A 20888-nucleotide genomic window follows, 5' to 3' on the forward strand; every position below is an offset into this window, starting at 1 on the left:
TTAGTAGTTTTACTTGACTGTACTTGAAGCTGAAGACAGCCTAGCTTACAGACACAAAGTCAAGTGGATCCATTGTACTAAAATAGTTTCACTTAACACTAGTTATGTGAAATCAATGGAGCACATGAGGGGGAAAAAAGAGCAGAAATGAACGAGGCTGTTAAGATAGCTGCTTTCATTTAGTGCTTCTGTCTTGAAGCATGAAGGGCTTTGATTTCTGTTTACTTTGTAGTGAGAGATATCGTAAGAAATTATCCCAACCCTTAAGAAGCGCTGATCATCCAGTGGGTTGAAATAAAGTAGACTTGTTTGGTCTCCCTCCCGCTCTCTCTTTCTCTCTCTTGTTCCCTCCTGTCGTCTTTATTGTGGCGATCAGTCGGCTGCTCGCCTAACACGAGCCATCTCTGGTTTCCACCTCCTAGGTTTTTTTTTTTTTTTTTTTTTCCTGGGTTGCCACTGCTGATGTAGTGGAGGTTATGGTGTTAAACACAGAGCTGCTAAACGTTCCCCAAGGTAATAACAGTCAGCGTACATACAGTGCCGCGCTGCAGCAGGAACATTTCTACCAACTGTGGAAGTAATGCAGATGGAGCGAATGAGGCAGGAGAACATGTGAAAGCAGCAAAGAAAGAGTAAAGTTACACAAAAGTGAGAAATTAGGGGAACAGCTGGGAAGAGGTGGAAGATGACTAATGGAGAGACGATGCTGTATTATTGTCACACAGGTGACAAATTTGAGGCTCATCCACAGTGGTTATATTTCATATGTGCTCCTTCACTAATATTATTTCCTTCAGAGGAATTCTTGTATCAAATATAAGCAAACAATAATGTATACATTTCCTCACAAATGTCAACACACTTCTTAAACTTTTCCACATTTGTCATGTTAGAAACTCAAGCTGCAATGTCCCACTTACAGGTTTCAAAATTGTGGTGAAGTGTTGTATGAGACTTTATTTACAGTGAGATATATACCACACGAGTAGTCTCCATTTACAATTTAGCTGACTATATAAGCTGAACTGAAGCTAAATGAGTTAGGGATTGGGGAGCTAAGGGCCGAAAAATGTAACCCGCCTTGTGGTGCCTGATTGAGACGGTGAATTCACTCAATACTTACACCTAAAAATCAAAACAAATATCCACTTCCTGTTCCTGACAGAATTCTAATTTGTTGTGCCTAAAGGACTGAAGAGACACATAGCTTCATCAACGCTGTGCTAGCTGAATTGACGTTGCTGCCGCAGCTTGACGCTTCTTCCAGGCCAGCGCTAAGAAACGTGAGGCTAGCTGCACACATACGCCGTCTCCTGCTAACTGAAGAGAACCACATTAATTTCCATAGCTGGAGAGCATCCTGGAGCTGAGTATTTTTCTGTTCTGTATTTCATGGTCCATCCATCCATTTTTTGAGCACCCTTTTCCCTAACGGGGTCAGGAGGTGCTGGGGCCTATCTCCAGCTGCGTTCCGGGCGAGAGGCGGGGTACACCCTGGACAGGTCGCCAGTCTGTCGCAGGTATTTCATGGTGTTTTTGTATTACTCATGCTTAAAACTGTTCCAAACAGGGCAGGCCTCAGAGCAAGCCGAGCTGAGGATAGCAGTGGTTCAATCTGATCAAGTTTCTTTCCATTAAGTGATTTAATCACTAACGGTCTGGTAACGTGAACATGTCTGCTTGATGGGCATGTTTTTCCTTCCTCTTCTGGCCACTGGGCTATATATAATAATCTTAGAAATGTGCTAAAATGTCCTGTTTTTTTTAAAAGCTAAAGGTTAGCTAAACTAAAGATAAAGGTTAGATGGTAATAAGGCTCTGAGCTCCACCATTACAAAACATGAACCTGACTGTAGCTAATCACTGATGCTCATAAACAATTGATTATTGTCATTTACCGTGTTTTGACTTAAAAAGGACTGTTTAAAGCAGCAAAACAATAGCTTACTTTTGTAACATGTCGGCTGCCATATTGTGAGGGGCAACACATTCTAAATCCAGCAATTTGTAGACAATAACTGAGACTGAATTATTTGGCTATTATTTCCTGAGTCTGGTTTGAAAGGTATATTTTTCAAAGGCAGTCATATGTTGTAATGTTGCACTTACACAACAAGTCACATTCACCTATGCTCAAAAGCATTCACACACTCATATGATAATGCAAAACATATAGGCAACTCTGGGCTCCCAAGCACCCCACAACATGTAGCAGAGGGAGCTGGAATCAAAATCACAACCTTCTGATTGACAAACAATTCATTCTAATTGCCAGAAAATGACTCTATGCATAGCAGCTGTCATAACATAGTTTTATGAAAGCTTTTCTTCATGGTGGTAAGCTGTTTTACAGCTGTAACAGTATATTTCATAGTGTTTACACTAATGCATTTGCAGGAAAAAAATTTACAAAAAGATTATACATTTTGTCTATTTGTGTTAAAAAAGAAAAGTACAATTAACAGGCTAATAAAACCAACTAAGCAAGTTTGTTGGTTGACATGTATTAAAAAAACACAGCAGGATAACATGGGAATTATACCATGCGTCCCCAAAAAGTTGGAGCTAGTCCTTTAATCTCCTCTGTCATTTCACAAATGACACAAGTATGGTGCGAACATGACAGATACCTTTCACTTAATTACGTTTCTTTGGCTCTTGTGCCAACAATAAAGAAGATAAACATGCACAATCAGTATCAGCTTGCAAGAATAATTTTCATTTTGTGCCGTTTTCATTAGACTATCAGATGGAGTTGAAGTGCTGCCTGAGGATCCGGCAGGGACAGGTTATTGAAAGAAGCTATAGACGTTGATTCTGTTGGAACTAGAAATGAGCTTCCAATGCTTTAAGCAGTCAAAAACAGACATTTTAAGTAAACAAATGTTCAAAAATATTCATTTGTAATTTTAAAAGACAGACCAAACACTTCGGTCACTTATATGTTTACCTTCTGCACCACATCACTGCGTTATGTACATAGTAATTTTTGTTTTTTAAACTGGTCAATTCTGCACCTCTGAATCTCCATTTAAACATTGTTATGCTGATGATACTCTGCTATGTTCACACTCACATTCTCATTAATCCAATTAATCCATGTAGATTACAAGCACATCTTAAGAGACAAATGCCTGGATGGCTTTTATTTTTTATTTGCTTCTAAATTCTAAGATGACAGAAACTGCATAGTCAGTCGATTAATCTGGATGAAATTATATTGGCCTACAGTCATACAGGAAAGGACTTTGGTGCCATTTTTTTTACCAACATATAATCAAAGGTCAAAGGTTTCTAGAATGTCTTTCTTTCTCTTTCATTGCCAAAATTAGATAAATCCTGCCCATACTGACACTGAAAAGCTATTCTATAAATGTGTAACTTCAAAGCTGGACTTCTGTAATTATTTACTATCAGGAAGTCCACAAAATGTAGTAAAAGCCCTCAGCTGATCTGCAGCAAACAAAGTTCTGATGGAAATTAAAGAGAGATCATATTTCTTCTGTTTTAGCTAACTTGCATTGGCTCTGTGAAATCCAGAATAGAATTTCACATTCTCCTTCTCACATATAACGCCCTCAATAAGCAAACTCCATCATGCATTAGAGATCTGATTGTTCCACATGTTCCTGGCAGAGCACTCCACTCTCACACTGCAGGTTTATTGGTCGTCCTTAGAGGTTCTAAAAGTAGAATGAGAGGCAGATCCTGTAGTTGGAACCAGTTCCCAGTTGTAGTCTGTGAGGCAGACACCCTGTCAACTTTGAATTACTCTATTACTGAAGTGGACAATACAAATAAACTTGTTGTTTGAAACTAGACTCAAAACTTGCTTTTTATTTATTTTTTGTTTAATAAAATCTACAGTTATACTGGCTTAGGTTATCCTGAGATAGAGAACACACTAACCACTTTTACTCACTTTCTTCTTTTACTACTTTCCTATTGGCTGCTGTTTTCAACATTATTTTCTCTCCAGTTGTTCCTCTCTATGCTAGAGAGCTATATCAAGTCTGGTGTTCTGCCTCTCTGTGACACTTTCCTGGACGGAGCCATCGGCTGAGACTTAACATTCTCCCTCTGTAGATGATGCACTTGACCCAATCTTTCAGCGTTTAACCCCGTTTCGTTCCTACTCTACGAGTTTTTTATTGTGACTATCTGTATGTACTTTCTTTCATCTTAAAACCCTTTTTCAAAGTTTATCTGCTGAGATGTGTTACCGTCCTAGATGAAGCCACTAGAGAAGCTAGTGGCTTCTGTAGTGGCCCACCAACTTCTTACTTTTCTCTAAGTTCTCCTCGTTCATTGTCTTCTCAAATCTCCAGCCAGCTGCGGCAGTACCCCACACGTCGGCAGGTTCTGGTGGCAGGTAAGAGTGAGACGTTTGCATGATACTTGATCGTTGGGTCATAAATTATGATCCCCAAGCTTGACAGTATTGCATCCATGTTGGATGGGTTTTTAAAGTAAAGAATTCAGTCATTCTGTTTTGATGGAGTTAACACTTCGGCTTCTCACCCGTCTGGCTGAAAACACTTGGCGTTGAAAACATTAAAGAAGTCTTCACCAGCTATAAATAATAAATCCTTCTTGTGACAGCATTTTGGGTGTCTACTAGAAAAACAAAATTGTGCTAGACAAGAAATAAAAGATTAATAGGCACAGTTGGAATAGTGAGACTGGCTAATTGTTCGCTGTTAACAATGCTAAAGTTGGCATCTTCTTCTGAGCTTCTAATCGGCGATAAACCAAAAACGGCTAATTTTTTAAATGTTTTTTGTAGAGTCTGTATTGGATTTCATCATCTCGTATAATAAGCAGAATCTATCATGACATTATCAGACGGGGTTGCTTGACCTCACATCCCTCATGTTGCTTTGGTTCTTAAGCATCCACATGGCAAGAAGTTGTCTCAGGTAAGGCTGGTTTTTGTTTTGCTACATTGTTTCAAAAGTGCTTTGTTATACTGGGGAAACAATCACCACAAAATTGAATTTCAACCCATCACCTTTAAATGTCGAGGTACGTCTCATTCACTGTGACGATTTAGGCTGAAACTTCTCAATCATTTCCCTTTATACTGCATTACGCAGCAGACATGTAATACACACATGCCCACGCACGCACACCCACACAAACTTTGCATCGACTTCCATTTATTTTTCATTCATTTCAACAGTCTAAACTTTATCTTTATCTTTTAAACATTGTCAACCCACACATAGAAACAAAGAGAGGATGTGTATGACGACATGGAGTTGCACAGGCACACTCCGTTAGTTACGTGGACCAACTCTGGATTTCCTACCGAAAAAAAAAAAAATCTGTATATATGTTTGGGTCAATTTTGGTTATATATATATGTTTGGGTCAATTAGGGTTAAGGTTAAGGTTCACACTTTAGTCCTTACACTAACCTATAATCCAAAAACAGCAGTTCTTATTATGGGGCCCAGGCTTTGGGCCCCATTAGGAACTGTTAGTCCTCACAAAGTAGTATGTTAGGGAACTGGCCCTTACGATGTATCAAATACAGGGCACACACACACACACATTGATCACTGTGGTGGGAAGCAAAGTGAAACAGGGTGACCATAAAACCAAAATGGCCTTCACTTAGTGTTCCCCCCGCCTCGCCCCCTCCCTCGTCTTGTTTCCCCACATCTATTCTTCATTCTCGCTATGACTTTTTTTTAGATTTTTATTATTTTTTTTCTCAGCTATGAATAAATTTAGTCTGTCCCGGACATGAAAATGTCAAATACCTAAAATACACCTAAGCTAAATAGCATATTAATTTTTAATGCCCGCTCATCCTATGCTGCTATTCTCATATCAGGCCTGTCTGCCAACAGCTGTTGCTGGCTTTGTATCATCCATCTAGCAAAAGGAGAGGAGAGAGGGAGAGAATACAAAAAGAGAGACGGAGGAGACATTGTTCAGGAGTGAGGGACAGATTCATGTTTTCTTGGATCTCATTGCACTTCAACTATCCTTTGACATACGAGTGGGACACAATTACGCTAATGCTAAACAAACAATATTTGAGATTCCTCCCTTTTTTTTTTCTATGCGTCACAGAACGGGCTCCTCCATGCGTTAGGAGAAAAATAAGGACATAAGCAGTGACATTGACCTGAGACGTAGTGACATTGGGGGAGAGCGGCTTAGGGAGGCAGGGCGCGCTGAAGCAATGTGCCAGTGTGGGTGTTGAATGCCACCCATGTGCGTTTTTAGGTGGCATGTGGTGGATGATTATCATAGATTATCACAATCCAGATTGTTACAAGTTCTGTCTGCACACATAACAGCAGTGTACTGTAGCTGTGTGACTGCGTGTGTGTGTGTTTTGGTTTAAGACAGTGCCTTTGGGGATAAAACTAAATGGTGGGTGAATGACGAACAGTTGGAATGTGTGAATGCATGTGTGCATTTAACTGTGTGTATATGTGTCTTGTTCTTTTATACTTACAGTGTGAGAAGCAAATAAGACACAGGCTTGGAAAAAAAAAATCTAAGTGAAGTCAAGTTTTTCTATTTGCTAAGGGGGTGTGAACTGACCTTAATACACCACCTGCATACTGGTGCACAACCTGTTGGGATCAAGTGGCCTCTCGCTGTCACTCTTCACCGACTACTGCTTACTGGAATGGCCGCCTAGAGGGAGACACAGAGGAGGAGGAGGATTAGAAAACGAGGTGATAATGAAACGTAGACCTGGGAGAGAGGAGGAAGAGAATGGACAAGAGGGATGGAGCATTAGGAAGACGACAGGTTGAAAGGGAGGCAAGTATGAGGTGGCGGTGGGGATCAATGTCAAGATGGAAATCTAACAAATTCAGTAAGCGCTGCTGCAGAGGTCAAGGGAACGCGGCAGAAAAAGGTTAAAGATGAAATCAAAGCCAGTGTGCTGCGGTGCCCGGAGGCACAGCTGAAAATCTATCCCTCCTAGGCAAGGCCACCGCTGACGCGAGGCAGACAAGAAGCTAAATACTGCACGCCACTCGGGGATCTTTCATTTTCCACCGATCAATAAGGGCTTATATTTATCAGGGCCTCCGAGCAGTTGCCACGTCTGACAACCTCCACTTCATTTCTGCACTCCTCCTGCTTTTCTCTCCCCTCCCAGCTCCTCCTTTTCTCTTCCTTCTCCTCGCCCCTAGCACTCTAAAGTGAGACCCATCGACCATGAAAAGGGGCAGGGACCCCGGATTGCCATTAACCCCCCTCGTGTCGCTAGACTAGTCTAACACACACACATTAATGCACACACAAATGCCCCGGAGATACAATTGTGCTAAAGGTCCTCCTCCGCCCTCTTTGAAGACACGGGGTCTTTTGTTCCTAAAGCAGGTCATGTCACCAAATCACATATCCATCATATGCACAGGCAAAAATTATACATTTGCAAATACATATTTTTGCAAAATTAATTTCAAGGAAGCAAAATATCACACTCAATATTACAGCAAGACGTCTGAAGGGCATTATAAGAAGCAGGAGATTAGGTTTTGGGAGTTAAAATAACTGGCGATCTAATCATCTGCACAACAATATTTGCTGTGAGGCATTCTAAATAGATTATCGCTAGTCCATCTGTGTCATCATTGATTTATAAGGCGTTAGGGCTGCTTGGGGAAGAGATGGGGCTTCGCCTTCTCTGCCGTTAAAGGGGCTTCTTGTAGAAATCAGGGGCATGGCAGTGGAACAACTGTGGCACCAATCTAACCTCCCCTTTAATCGTTAAGTGAGAGGAAGTGAAAATAGGACGGGCGTCTCTTTCTTTCTCTTTATCGTGTTTTTTTTTTTTTTTTATCTTCCCCAAATAAGGGAAATACAAATCCAAATTTTCTGCATCGCTTTTTGTTTGGCGATACAAATAAATTGGGAGGAGGGTAGGAAGTACAGAAAATAAAGAGGGAAACAAATAACACGCAAACATGCACACGCACGTACACACATGCTGAGAAGGGGGGGGGAAACAAGGGACATCATTAACATATGAATGCTATATGCAAATGGTAGGGAGAGAGCAGATGTTGTTGCATTTAATTGACCTATATGTGAATTGCATCCAAACCTTTCAGTGTGTTTTCTGGGCCCGCTGAGTACAGTTTTTGACTGCCTTCATGGAGCCACTCAGCGTGCAGTCCAGGCACATAGCAATTTCATCAGTGTTAAAAAATAAGAAAGTAAATGACTTAAGAGGCTGCTGCAACATAATATGGGGAAAAAATCTAAAAAGACAAAGTAAAAATCCATTGTTTTTGGTTTCTTTCTCAGTTTGAAAGTCATTTTGCTAGACAGCGAACGGTCCAAATTCACTGGATTTTGGACCATTACATCCTTAAAATCCTCCAGGACTACAAGTGTTTGGAGAATGTAACTGCAACCCAGATGTGGAGCCCATATATATATAAAATATATATATATATATATATATATATATATATATATATATATATATATGTGTGTGTGTGTGTGTGTGTTTGTGTGTGTGTGTGCGCGTGTGTGTGTGTGTGTGTGTGATTAAAACTGAATTTATACTGAAACATTAAGAAAAATGCGTTAGTGACTGAGCTGCTTCTGACACCAAGTTAAACAAAAAAATGAAGTTTTCATTAAAAAAAAAAAAAACACTTCCGCTTTTTATTGTAACAATTCCAAGGCTTAAATTCCTGATGGGCTGTGACAAAGTGTGTTCTGGTGTTTTGTCAGTTGTATATGTCCATTTCGCATTTGTAGGAAGCTATATCCATTCTGCGGCTAGCTACTGATTACTGATTAATGGTATTTTGTTATTGGGTGACCGAGCAGCTGGCTTTATCAAATGAGAAAGATACAATTAACTTACGTTCTCATTGAAGAGGCTAGCACTAGCATGCTAACCCCACTGTTGTCCATTAGCATCAATTGGGTAGCGGCTAGCCTAACTGGGCTAGTCAAGTAAAATATATGACAAGCAGTAGATGCATTGGCATGTGTTCTTTTGACAAAATTTAAGGTAATATAGTAAATTTGCTGATGGCAACCTTAATCATAAATTTTAACCAACAAATATAGATATTGAACCATAAAAACAACATCAATTCAAGAGGAATCACTTTTCCCACTTTTAAGCTAAGACTGTTTTAAGTCAAACAGGCAAAATATGAGAGTAAAGTAAATATGGAAGTCATCTACTTACATAGCTAACCCTGAATAATTAAGAACTCTATAACAGGCAGATTTCCTTTTTTAACTTAGCTTGAGTTTATGGTTGTTAAAAATCTGTCTTTTCCATCAAGGTGAGTATCTTAGACAACTACCTGTTGAGCTGGTGTTTGACTTGTTTGCATACTTGATTTCGAAAATGATGAATGCGACAGCTTAAGAACAAACTAGAATTTAAACTCGAACTGCTGCAGATCTTCAACTGACATTTAAAATCACTGTCAACAGTACATCAAATATTTGAAACAGAGTAATTTAAATAGATCCACATACTTGTTTATTCTCTCACACTTCTGTGTCTCCATCGATCGAAAAGGTTAAATATGATAGTGCTTGGTTAATGTTTTTTTTTTTTTTTCTTGTGTCTTCTGTTTCTAAATAAAATATATAAACAGTGTATTTTGTATTTTGCTCAACAATCTAAAAACAACGCCAGCACAAAATATTCTAGCTGAAAAAATTTGGAAAATTCTACTGTTGTTTGACTGTTTTCATTTTCAACATAGCACAGCCTTTGGTTTCTTAACAGTATGACGGAAACATTGTAAATTCTACAATGAATACGCGCCTTTTTCCACATTTATGGAAATATGTGTGGACTGGAGGAAGGTTGCTTGTTTGAAACTTTTTCTGCACAACGATCGCCACAGTCCTGGGGCCTGCAGGAGGGCAGCCTTCTCGCATTCTGCTGCTTCATGGCAACACTTAGTAATTATGTGTTTTATTCTGATATAGTATTTTGTAACGTTGGATGTTGAATTAAAAAGGTAAATGTAGCAACATCTTGCTACTGCTCTGTTCTTCCATGCATTATTTTTTCCTTTTGTTCTCAACACTGTGCTGAAAAACTAATTCTTCTTGTTTTGCATCTGAACCAGACTGAGTTGTAAAATCTTTTGACGTTTGTCTTCTTTTTAATTGTATTTCTTTTAGCACTGTGTTGTTTTAATGTGTATTCTTTTATTGTTTAACATCTGTTCCTTTATGTGCACAACTCTTTGGTTAACTGTTGTTGTTTTTTAAACGTGCTCGTGATCAAATTGGACTGGACTCGACTTTTCCAGAGGAGAGAGCAAAACAAGAAGACTGACGAGTGAAAGTAGCACATTTTATATTGGCATATTTGCATGAGTGAATCCTGAATAATTCTCTTTTTAATTCCCTACTTCTGTTACTCTTTTAGCCCACACACACACGCACACACACTCACAGGATTTCTACAGAATGTCATTAAACTGTATTAAATAGCCTTTTGTCCAGAGGGCAAGGACCACCAGATATATGATAATACATTAAGGCTCCATAGAACCAGGCACTGATCCGAGACCCTTTTAAGGCCACGCTTGGTGTTTGTGTCATTGTGTCTGTGTGGTGGGCTTCTGGCTGATATGTTAAGAATAAAATGCCAGTTTCGGATGAAAAAAAAATAAAACAACAACAAACGAAACAAAGATGGAGAAGAGACAATTTGAGGAAGTTGGCACAGAGTAGAGCAGAATAGGTGTGATGCATAGAAAGAGAGGGAGGTTATAGAAAGAGGTGGAGCGACCGCCTGCCTGCACATGTGGCTCTCTAACAACTGTGACACATACTAATAGAAACATACCTAATAAATTACAAGCTTTCAGGGTCTGGCAAGCTGACATTTTCTACGTACGCGGGACAATTTCATATCTGCGGTGCAAAGTCGAGGGGGCTGCCGGACCAAATTGCATCACACAGAGATGCCAGAGGATTAGCATAAAAATTAACACTTAAATTTCAGCTTATTGTCAACCCCACTCCTGCACCGGCTGCCTCACAACAATCAATTCCTCTTAGGAATTTGATTAGATTCCATGACGCTTATTATCCCAGTCATGTTTGCCTGCCCCCTTTGCAGCCGCCGCCGTACGCACACACCACTGGCAAAGTCAGAGCTCTGCCTTTCACAACTGCCTGGACCTTTTGTTTAAATGGAATTAATTGGAAAATAAATCAAAAGGTGTGGCATTTCTTTTGACAGATAATGCCTCATCCCCTGTCTGCTTGTTTATCTAGCGGTTTTGCGTCTTGAGCGTGCACAAAAACCCCATCCCAGCAGGTTTCTGCTATTTTACATTTGGCTTCTGTTTTTAACAACGTAATCAGATCAGCATTAAATAACAGTGTGACAAGATTTTACTCAATTAAACTGCCACAAAGTTGTTCTTGAGGTGATGTGTTTTGAGTGCTCTCTCAAAAAACAAAAACTATTAACAGGTGACTCGACTTTGAAGTAAGTAGACATATATTACTATGAGACTCTTAAAGCATAAAAAAACATAATGATGATTGACTACTATTCTACTACTATAAACTTCTGAGTAAGGAAATCAGTAAAAGTTACAAGAAGCCACTAAAGGATGTCATTAATTACTTTTCAAAAATCTACCATATGATGTACCTGAGGCCAGGTTGCAGAGTGAAAATATCATACTTGCATATCCATGGAGACAGTGGAAACATCTCTTTTCTTTATATTATTTCATTATATGTGAATATGTTTGTTGCTATAGTTTCTCTGTTTTTCTTTTTCGTTCTACAGACTTCCAAAATGTGAATTTGTATTTTCTGTACCCTCTTCTCTTCCCCTTTGAATCTTTTTTCCACATCTCTCACTTTCATTTCCCCTTTCTTCTCTGTCTCTTTGCTCATTAAATTGAAATGAACAAAATTCATTAAGAAATTAGCAATTTCTAATAAAGAGTCTATATATATATATATATATATATATATTATATATATATATATATATATATATATGTATATGTATGTAAAAAATGATGCTGTAGAAGAGCTTAATTACATGATAGGAAAGGCAAAACGTAACAAAAACCCCTAAAACTATTTAGATCTACAAAATGAGCTTTCATCTGTCCTCCAAAGTGGGGATTGTAAGTTTTCCCAAAAATGCTAATGAAGACTAAGCTCAAACCACATGTGCTTACTTTTCTTAGTTTTGTCATCAAGTACTTTTTTTCCCCTCTACTGCTTTCCCCTCTGTTTACAGTTAAACGATGGGGGGATAGAAAAGAAAAAAAAATCAGAAGAATGTCACAATAAAATATTTGTCAATTTCCATCTCAGCTGCAGCCCGTTACACAAGTATGTCCTATAAGCAAGGCGCACGTTGGGTGGCTTCGGTTGAATTCTTGATTGTTTAGACAAATGGCATTTCATCGCATCCAGATGTCTTTAAGCTGTGCTTCACCACCAACGCTGCTCTCCGAGGCACAAGCTGAATGTATACAAACATCTTCTCATAACTGCATTCCTCATCTGGGCCTGCGAGCGTCACAGCCCTCGTCACTGAGCTTAGATTACAGCCAGGATGGTTTATATTTGAGATTTGGATTTTTCGTTACAGAGGATAATTTTCTATTATTATGATCATTTTAAGCAAAACGTTAAGAAACGTTTAAGATTGTTTTGTTGATTGCAAAAAACAACTTAAAAAGAAAATAATTTTGGGGTTTTTTTGTTTGTTTTTTTCCTGAATACAGTAGCGGCGACAAGCTCACGTAAACCCTGGCCAGGACAGGCATTACGGGATAATGTACGCAAGGTCCCGAATAAAGATGCCCAGGGGTTTAGAGCAGGAGAGAGGGAGAAGGAACAAATCGTCTGATGTTCTAAGTGGATAACAACAGCTCCTGCTATGCAGCGGCGGAGGCGAAGAATAATTTAAACCAGCTACCCGGCCCCTCCTTCCACTCCCTCATCTCCTGGCCACCCCTCCATTCTTATGTTAACACGGATAAAGCCAAATGGGCCACCCAGCAGCAGAACAGAGAGCAGAAACTTAAGTCCACACTTCAGGAAAAATAATCCAACTCTCAGCTTCTCTCTTTCCAATATAACCCTCGCTCGCTTTCACACACACAGGCGCGGCGCTCGGTGAGGGGAAAGGCTGAAACGCACACAGGCCTCGGGAGGCGCACACCGATGCATTTACTGTGCCTGTAAAGCATATTACTTTTCAGTCCAGGCTTTGAAGAATAATAAACCTGCCGCTTAACTATGCTATTTTCCCTCTGAGTGAACGGCATGCAGTGGCAGGGAGAAAGATTCCTAAGTCTTTAAATGCAGAATAAACACTGCTTTCTTTGTTGATCGTACAGCTCTGTTGTGCTTTTCGCTGATCATGCCCTGATTCTCCTCATTCTCCTTCTTTGTGTCAGTCTACCCCCCTTCCATCTCTAAGTAGACAGCGGCTGCTGTGTTTGGTCTCCAAACAGCACATCTGAGGTGCACACCTCGCTGATATTTTATAGGTTCAAATCCCCAAGAATAGGCGAGGGAGAAACTCATATTTTATACCGGCAGTTTATTTTAACGGGGGCTTGTAATTAACGCAGCATGTCCTCTATCTCCCAGACATCTATGCCAAGGCCTTTCTTTAAACAACTTTATTGTGAAATGTTTGCGTTCTCAATGTTTGGCCGGGGCCCACACACAGAATATTATTTCATACTTCAAGGCGAGGGTAGGGGGCGTCAGGAGGAAGGGGGCCGGGTTTTTTGGGGAGAGTGGGGCGGTATTTGGAAGAGTTTACACTCTGAGCAGTTATTGTTTTTGATTACGGCAAGAGTCTCTTTAAAACAGATCAGCCCCAGCAACCTTGCACACACCCACATGCATGAACACAGTGGGTTCATGGTGGAAACATAAGAAGCCAAAGGAAAACCTGTTTATAGAAGAAGTGTGTGTGAATGTGAAGAAATGCACAATCTCAGGAAGATTTCTGGGACCAAGATCACACTATGAGCAGATCTGTTTGTTAATGGTGGACGGGTTCTTTTGGGAATCTAAGTCTAATTGTTTTAAATAAAGTTGGTAGTGTTAACATTTCATGACTCAAAAGACCCCAAGTTAGCTCAGCACTGACTGTACATGTTTGGTAACGTCTGTCAGAACTACTCTGGAGGTCAGAATGTATTAATTACTGTGATGCAGCTTATTAAATATTACATAGGAATTTAATCAGCAGATGTTTCACAATGTTTAATGCATAATAATATATTACAAATGAATATTATTATTAATTTTAACAAAGACCAAGCAGCTAATGGCCTAACAGGTCTATGTACAAGGTCAACGGGTACATTGCAACACTATTTACTGAAAATGAGTGAATGAATGAATAAATTAATAAATAAATACATAAATGGAGATTCACTTTCTCACAAAACAACAGTTCTAAATGCAACAAATTCCCTTTTTCCCTATTTCTGTATTAGAATGGAAAAACTGAGTTATTTTGCAAAGAATAGGAAATAAAATAGATAAATAAAGTAAGTACCCCAGCAAACCACAGTCTGCTCAAGTCTTTTAACATGCAAGACTTCCTTGCCATCACTCTAATCTTTAGCCTGAACAGAAAGCCATGCCTTCTGAGTGGAAAGGCTTTATGTTTCAATGCTGTTAAAAGTCCCATCACAACATTGACAGCCGATTGGTCCGCCCCCCCAATGTAATCATTCATGAATGTAATGATCATCAGATATTCACCTGAACCTCACATGATGCCATTCATTATCAGCCCAGGCCTCCTGGTTACAGCACCTCTTCAAATGCAGCCTATCATAGTCTTGTTGTTAATAATAGCTTTCACATGGATGGTAAATACCTTGTCCAGCCAATGCCTGCCATCAAGACATGGTGCAGAATAAAACTGGGTTATTAAGAGTCCTGCTCGCAGGTGTTAGGAGGTTCTGCAAAGCCAGATACTATGTGTACTGTATTATAGTGAGTAAGTCATACCCTGAGTGTGCCCTGATATATCTCCACAGTAATATATTTGAATATATGAACAAACCCATGGACTACATCCTTCCAAGTAAGACTTGATGTCTTTCCATTCAGCACACCCTCAGTCTTTTCCTACTCCCCCCTTATGGGGTTAATAAGAGGATAAAAGACAGATGAAAACATTTCCTTACCCTGGCAGAGGCCAAACAGATTGAACGCAGGCAGCACCTGGCTAGTGGGTAAGCCATGATTTAGTAACAGTTGTCATCTTCTCTTTTTTATGACCATTCTTCTCTGAATTGTCTTTGTTTTTGGACTTTACTCCTCTGTCTTTTGCAGTTCATTATATATAAGTTGGCTTTAACTCAAGACAACAGAACAGGACAGAGCTCAAGATTAACAAAGATGGTAAAGATTTCTTAAGTTGCAAACCCCAAGCATGTTAAGACACAACACTGTTCTCAAACGCTCTCCAGACCAATGAGCAGGGAGAGTGGCCCATCGATTGCACCTGATTCCACCAAAATCCCCACTCTGTCAGGCACTTTCAATTTTTAATCACCAGCTCCATCACCAGAACAAGCATCTGTACTGTCACACACACACACACACACACACACACACACACACACACACACACACACACACACACACACACACACACACACACACACACACACACACACCCACACATGCACACGCCTATGTACACACGCACACCCATGGTTCTTCACAAGGACTTTGCATTGACTTTTTGTTAATCCAATTTTCATTCATTTTTAGAGCCTAACCTGGACATTTACCATAAACCTAATCATTACCAGTACATACCCACCTAAACTACAAAACCTGAACCCTAATCCAAAACCAGAGCGGTGTCAGGGCAGCTGGAGCAGTGGGTCAACGGAAGATATGTATTAGTTGGAAAAATGGGCATTACAAGGTTAGGAATGCTAAAACACACACAAATAAAAGAGTACTATAAGACAAAAAGTGCATCCTCTTATCAACTGCAGCACTGTATTTGGACAAACACTTAACCCTCTACGCTGTGCTTATGTTTGCACAAGCACACATTTCCCTCCATCACTGGCAAAAGACAGAACACATACAGTACAAAGTCTGTTTTAAAACCTGCTAAAGTCTGATTGTTTTCTCAGCTGAATCTACAAACTATTTCAGAGTGTATGTGTTTCGGTGATTGTGAAGCAGAGAGAAGAGTCATAGAAAAGAATGGTGATCACCTGCACCAGTCTTGTGGGCCCCCAGACTGCAGCCTGTTTTGACCTTGGGCTATGCCATATTCATTACATCATTAGGTTACATCTTCATTAACTTTTCATTGTTTATGGAGGAGGCACGGGGAAGGAAAATAGATGGAGCTGAGGTGGTAAGGTGAGCTTTTATCAAAAACCAGGCTGTAGTGGTTTGTTCTGTCTGCTACCCTACTCAAGATGGCAGGACGAGGCCTATATTCCCAACAGATGTCTAACTTTTACTTACATTATATTTAATACCACTCAGGCAAATAGAAGGATTTGAGCTTGAGGAGTTGATGGCATGCGTGTGGGACCACACAGAAACCACCTACAATCAAACTACAATCAGTTAGATTTTCTTACAATGTCATGGAAAAATTTCAGAGAGAAGGACTGTGAGGTGCCAACTGAGCTTACTGCTGCTGGATCAGTGAGTAATAAGTGATGAGCTTGCTTGTTTTGATATGTGACAAGTTTTAAACCATAGAAAGTTTGTGTCAGTCTTAAAAGACTGTGTGTTGCTTTTAGTTTAGCCTTGAGACTGACACTACTGGTTATGCGGGACAGAGCCAAGACAAGAATTATGCCACAGTTGAAACAAACTGGTCAATTCTGCAGCAGATGGTTATTTACAAAGAGATTCAAGTTGATATGGGATTTGTAATAATCTTCCCGTGTGTGAGGTATTGCAAAAAATATAACTGGAAAAAAATATAGCTTTCTCCTTCCTTACATAGGTAGGAGAAAGCTGTGTCCATGGTTGGTGTCTTTTGTTTTTGTGTTTTTTTTTTTTTAAAGGGCTGATTGATTGATTCCTGACTGATTAATTGATTGATTGATTGATTTGTTTACCAAGTTCAGTATTGTTCCTTTTTGCCTACTTTTGTTTATGATTATTTGGCATATTTACAATAACTTTGCACTTGTTCAAATATAATTTTGAACTGTCACTGTTTTAGAGAAGTACATCTGAAATCTGACAGGTCGCAATTCCAGCTGCAATGTTCGCAATCCGGTGTGAAAAAAATAACCAAAACAAGAGAGCAGAGATACATCCTGCCATGTTTCAAAGGCTCAGCATGGTGATGGTGATGTTATGGTGGGGGAGGGAGGATATTTTCATGGCCCATTTAAAGGTTCTTAGTAAAAAAAAAAAAAAAAAAAAAAGAGCAGTAAACAAATCCCACATAGTAGCTGAGTAATGCAACATTTGGATGTGCTGAAAAACAAAGTCTTGCATATTGAATGAGCAGCAGAGAAATCTGCAGGAACTCCACGATGGAATTGGATCAATTTAAGAAAATATATTTGCAATGTTTCTGACACCTGGTTGAACATGTCACAAATAATAAATAATAATTTATTATAATAAATAATAATTGGAATCTTGAAGGAAAAAAGGAGCCCGACCTGGTACTAGCAAGAAAAGTTCCCATTCAGAAGGGGGGGGGCAGATGCATAGAGAAGAATATGAATAGTTTTCCAAGTGCATGTGGAGGAGGACAGGGATGTGTAGAAAACCAGCTGCGACTCAGTGGTTTATATGAGTACAACCAGCTGGGTCAAAACGGACTGGATCTCAGCAGATAACTGGCTGGATTATCTGACTCTGTCCTCACACAACAGCATGTGCAGAGAGAAGATGGATCCCTCAGTGCAGATTGTTCTGATTAATACCCAGACAATGTATATTAAACATCAAGTTTGTCAAGAAACTTTAACCAAGTATATCATATTACGGATTATGGTGTGTATCAGTGATGTACATATTTAAGACAAGAAGTAACTACTGAACTAATGCAGCATATTTATCTCCTTCAACGTCGTTCTCAACTAGGATGTAAGTGTTAGATCAGGAACTTTTCCAGCTGGGAAGTGGTCATTGTTTGAGGATGGACCACCTGCCTTGATGTTCCTAATAAAAGCCCAGAGAGGAATCGGCCGACACACAACACTGGCCTGGAGGCCGCTGGGAGTTGTGCTTCAACACCATTTTTGCTTTCAGTCTTTTGCGAGGCAAGTTTCAAACAAATAAACCAGACAGATATTTCCAGGTGTTTTCAACCACTGGGATCCAGTTCTAAAGGGCAGCTAGCTGTATAACTCATGCTCCCTCTGAGTCTCACGTAACTCAACAGTTTTAGTGCCTGGCTCGACTCCACTGACTTTCCTGAATAAACAGCGTAGATGTCCCTGTGTGTTGCAAGCTGCTGAGCGCTTGTTAGTTCACACTTTTTCACACAGAGAATTAGCAAGTGGAGGATGGGCAACATTTATGCATTTTTTCCACCATGAGTGTTTTTTAGAAAGAGCTGTGTTGAGTCCAAATGTAATTCTGATGTCAAGAAAAGGGGTCAAACTGTGGCTTTTTATTTAGCTAACATTTAAATGCAAAATTATACTCTAATACTCTTAATGACTCCAATCATCATTTACCAATTAATGAATGCTGATTCATTACGGAAAATGAATCCTTTAGGAAAAATAAGGAAAGAGGGAAAAAAGTTGAAAGAAATATCTCAGGAGAGAGGTTAATATATCGTTAAACCCACTTAGTTATGCATAAAAAGAGATCAAAAAAGCAAAGCTGGGTTTTATTTTACAGTGGGATGAGGCAGCAGAGGCTTGGGATTCTTTCTTTTGCTGCAGATTTATTTAACATCAGTAGGGATTAATTTAGGATATACAGTTATGTTTTCTTGTTCGTCCCCTGACAGTTTTTTTTTTTTTTTAATACCACTAAGTTGTTTTCTGCATCAGTTAAAAAAGAGCCAGGAACCTCTAATTGTGTTGCCTACAGGTCTGTTTGCGTGTGTGTGCGCGATTGTGTGCCCAGTGACTGACTGCCAGCCCTTCCAGGGTGTGCCTCACTTTTTACTCTGTTTCAGAACAGATGATCTGATGGACATGTAAAGCTAGTTGTAATAATTAACAAGGAAACAGCTAAAATGAGGCAAAAACAAACAAATACATGACAATAAAGAAAATTATATTTTCTAAAAATATCAGTACAGAAACTTTTTTTCCTGTAACCCTACTAAGACACATACCATATCTAAGCTCTGTTTTGGAAATTGCATTTTCCTAAAAGATTTTGGCTCATTTCTTTCACAAAGACAAAACTATGAATCAAATATATCTTACATAAATAAAATGCACAGTGGAAACCATTTTAGAACTTAAGTGAAGCTAGTATCTAGCTTCACCATCAATCACCATCATTTGGCTGTGACAGCTTGATTGTGAAGAAAGCTACAGTATGTAGCCACAAGAGCTGTACCCACAATTGGAAAAGCATTTTTCAGGATTGGTTGCTTTGCAAACACAACCTGTAATGTGCCAAGCAGAGATACTTCAAGGTTTTTCAGCCTTCCAAGTTGCATTTTCTTTAAAATATTTTAGACATTCGCAACAAAAAAATCCTCAAATAGGCGGGAATAATTTACATTCCACAGAAATATCTGTGAATACTGAGTCATGAATTAGTAGGGGCTCCAGTAAATCTCCATTAGAAATACAAATTCAAATATTCCCCTCATGGTAGCCATGGTAGTGATCTAAAAAAAAAAAAAAAAAAAAAAAAACGATGTTCTCATGCCACATGAACGTTACTGTTTCCACCAACCAGTGCAGAGAGAACATAAAAATATTAGCAATGTAACAAAATCTGGTCTTATAAAAATGCCAAATATTTCTCTTCAATTGAAGTCTATCCAGCAGCTCTAATCCCCGTTACGTTTATGCTATTATTACATAGAGCCATGATGTTTATATATGAACCAAATGTATTACTGTACGTTCCAGACTATAGTGTGCACCATATTATAAGCCACACCTACAAATTTTTTGAAAAAAACTGGTAACATGTAAACCACACCAGACTATAAGCCGCTGGTATCTTGGTTTTCCATAAGGACACTGCAGAGGGCTGCGTCTTTATGGAACGCTCTATTTCCCTTCTGTACTGCCAGATTGACAGCCCTCAACTTAAAAGCTGCATCATATGAGTTTGAAGAAATTTCTCTGCTGTGCCTGCTGTTAGCATGTGCTTGTTCTAAATGAAACCTAGAACTTTCTTCTTTGATTTTCAATGATTGACTTCCTGCTGAAGAGCCCCCTGGTGGTTGAAGAAAAATCCACAGAAAAGCCGGTTTATATCCTCGGATATAAACCGCATGGTTCAACTGGTGGGAAAAAAAGTAGAGGCTTATAGTCCAAAAAATACGGTACCTGAATTTATGACAGGACTTATTACAAATTAGTCCCTGGTTAAGCAAGTGCTTCGCGCAGAGGGTCCGGGACCTCGGCTACTGAGAAACCATTGCTTGTTGAAGGTGTAGACTTTGCTGAAGTTTGAAATGACTGGATCTGATTTTACCAAATCACCATCATTTGGCTGTGACAAAGCTAACATGGCAGCTTGATTGTGAAGAAAGCTATGAGGCTCACTGCAAAATACCATTGCAGTGAAACTTATTAAAATATTAATTTTGCTCTGATTTTAATTGCTCAACATTTGAATTTGTGACTGAAGTGCTTCCAAATAGCTTTACTCACTCCCTCCGCTACCACTGATAAAACTACAACCCTATGCAGGCAGACGGCAACTCCAAAAAATGCAGAAGACACAATTCCTCCTTC

General features: G+C 39.4%; 1 protein-coding gene across 6 annotated transcripts in view; it reads right to left on the reverse strand.

Moving 5' to 3' along the window:
• Positions 1 to 20888, reverse strand: part of znf536 (zinc finger protein 536) — a 234300-nt gene that overhangs the window by 139840 nt on the left and 73572 nt on the right. For all 6 annotated transcript variants that reach the window (XM_055060098.1, XM_055060101.1, XM_055060097.1 and 3 more), the window contains one exon: positions 6565 to 6660. The gene's annotated coding sequence lies outside the window, so the exon portion shown is untranslated. The remainder of the gene's footprint in view (positions 1 to 6564; positions 6661 to 20888) is intronic.

Source organism: Poeciliopsis prolifica, unplaced genomic scaffold, assembly GCF_027474105.1.
Source record: "Poeciliopsis prolifica strain line A6 unplaced genomic scaffold, Auburn_PproV2 SCAFFOLD057, whole genome shotgun sequence".
Classification (NCBI taxonomy): Eukaryota; Metazoa; Chordata; class Actinopteri; order Cyprinodontiformes; family Poeciliidae; genus Poeciliopsis; species Poeciliopsis prolifica.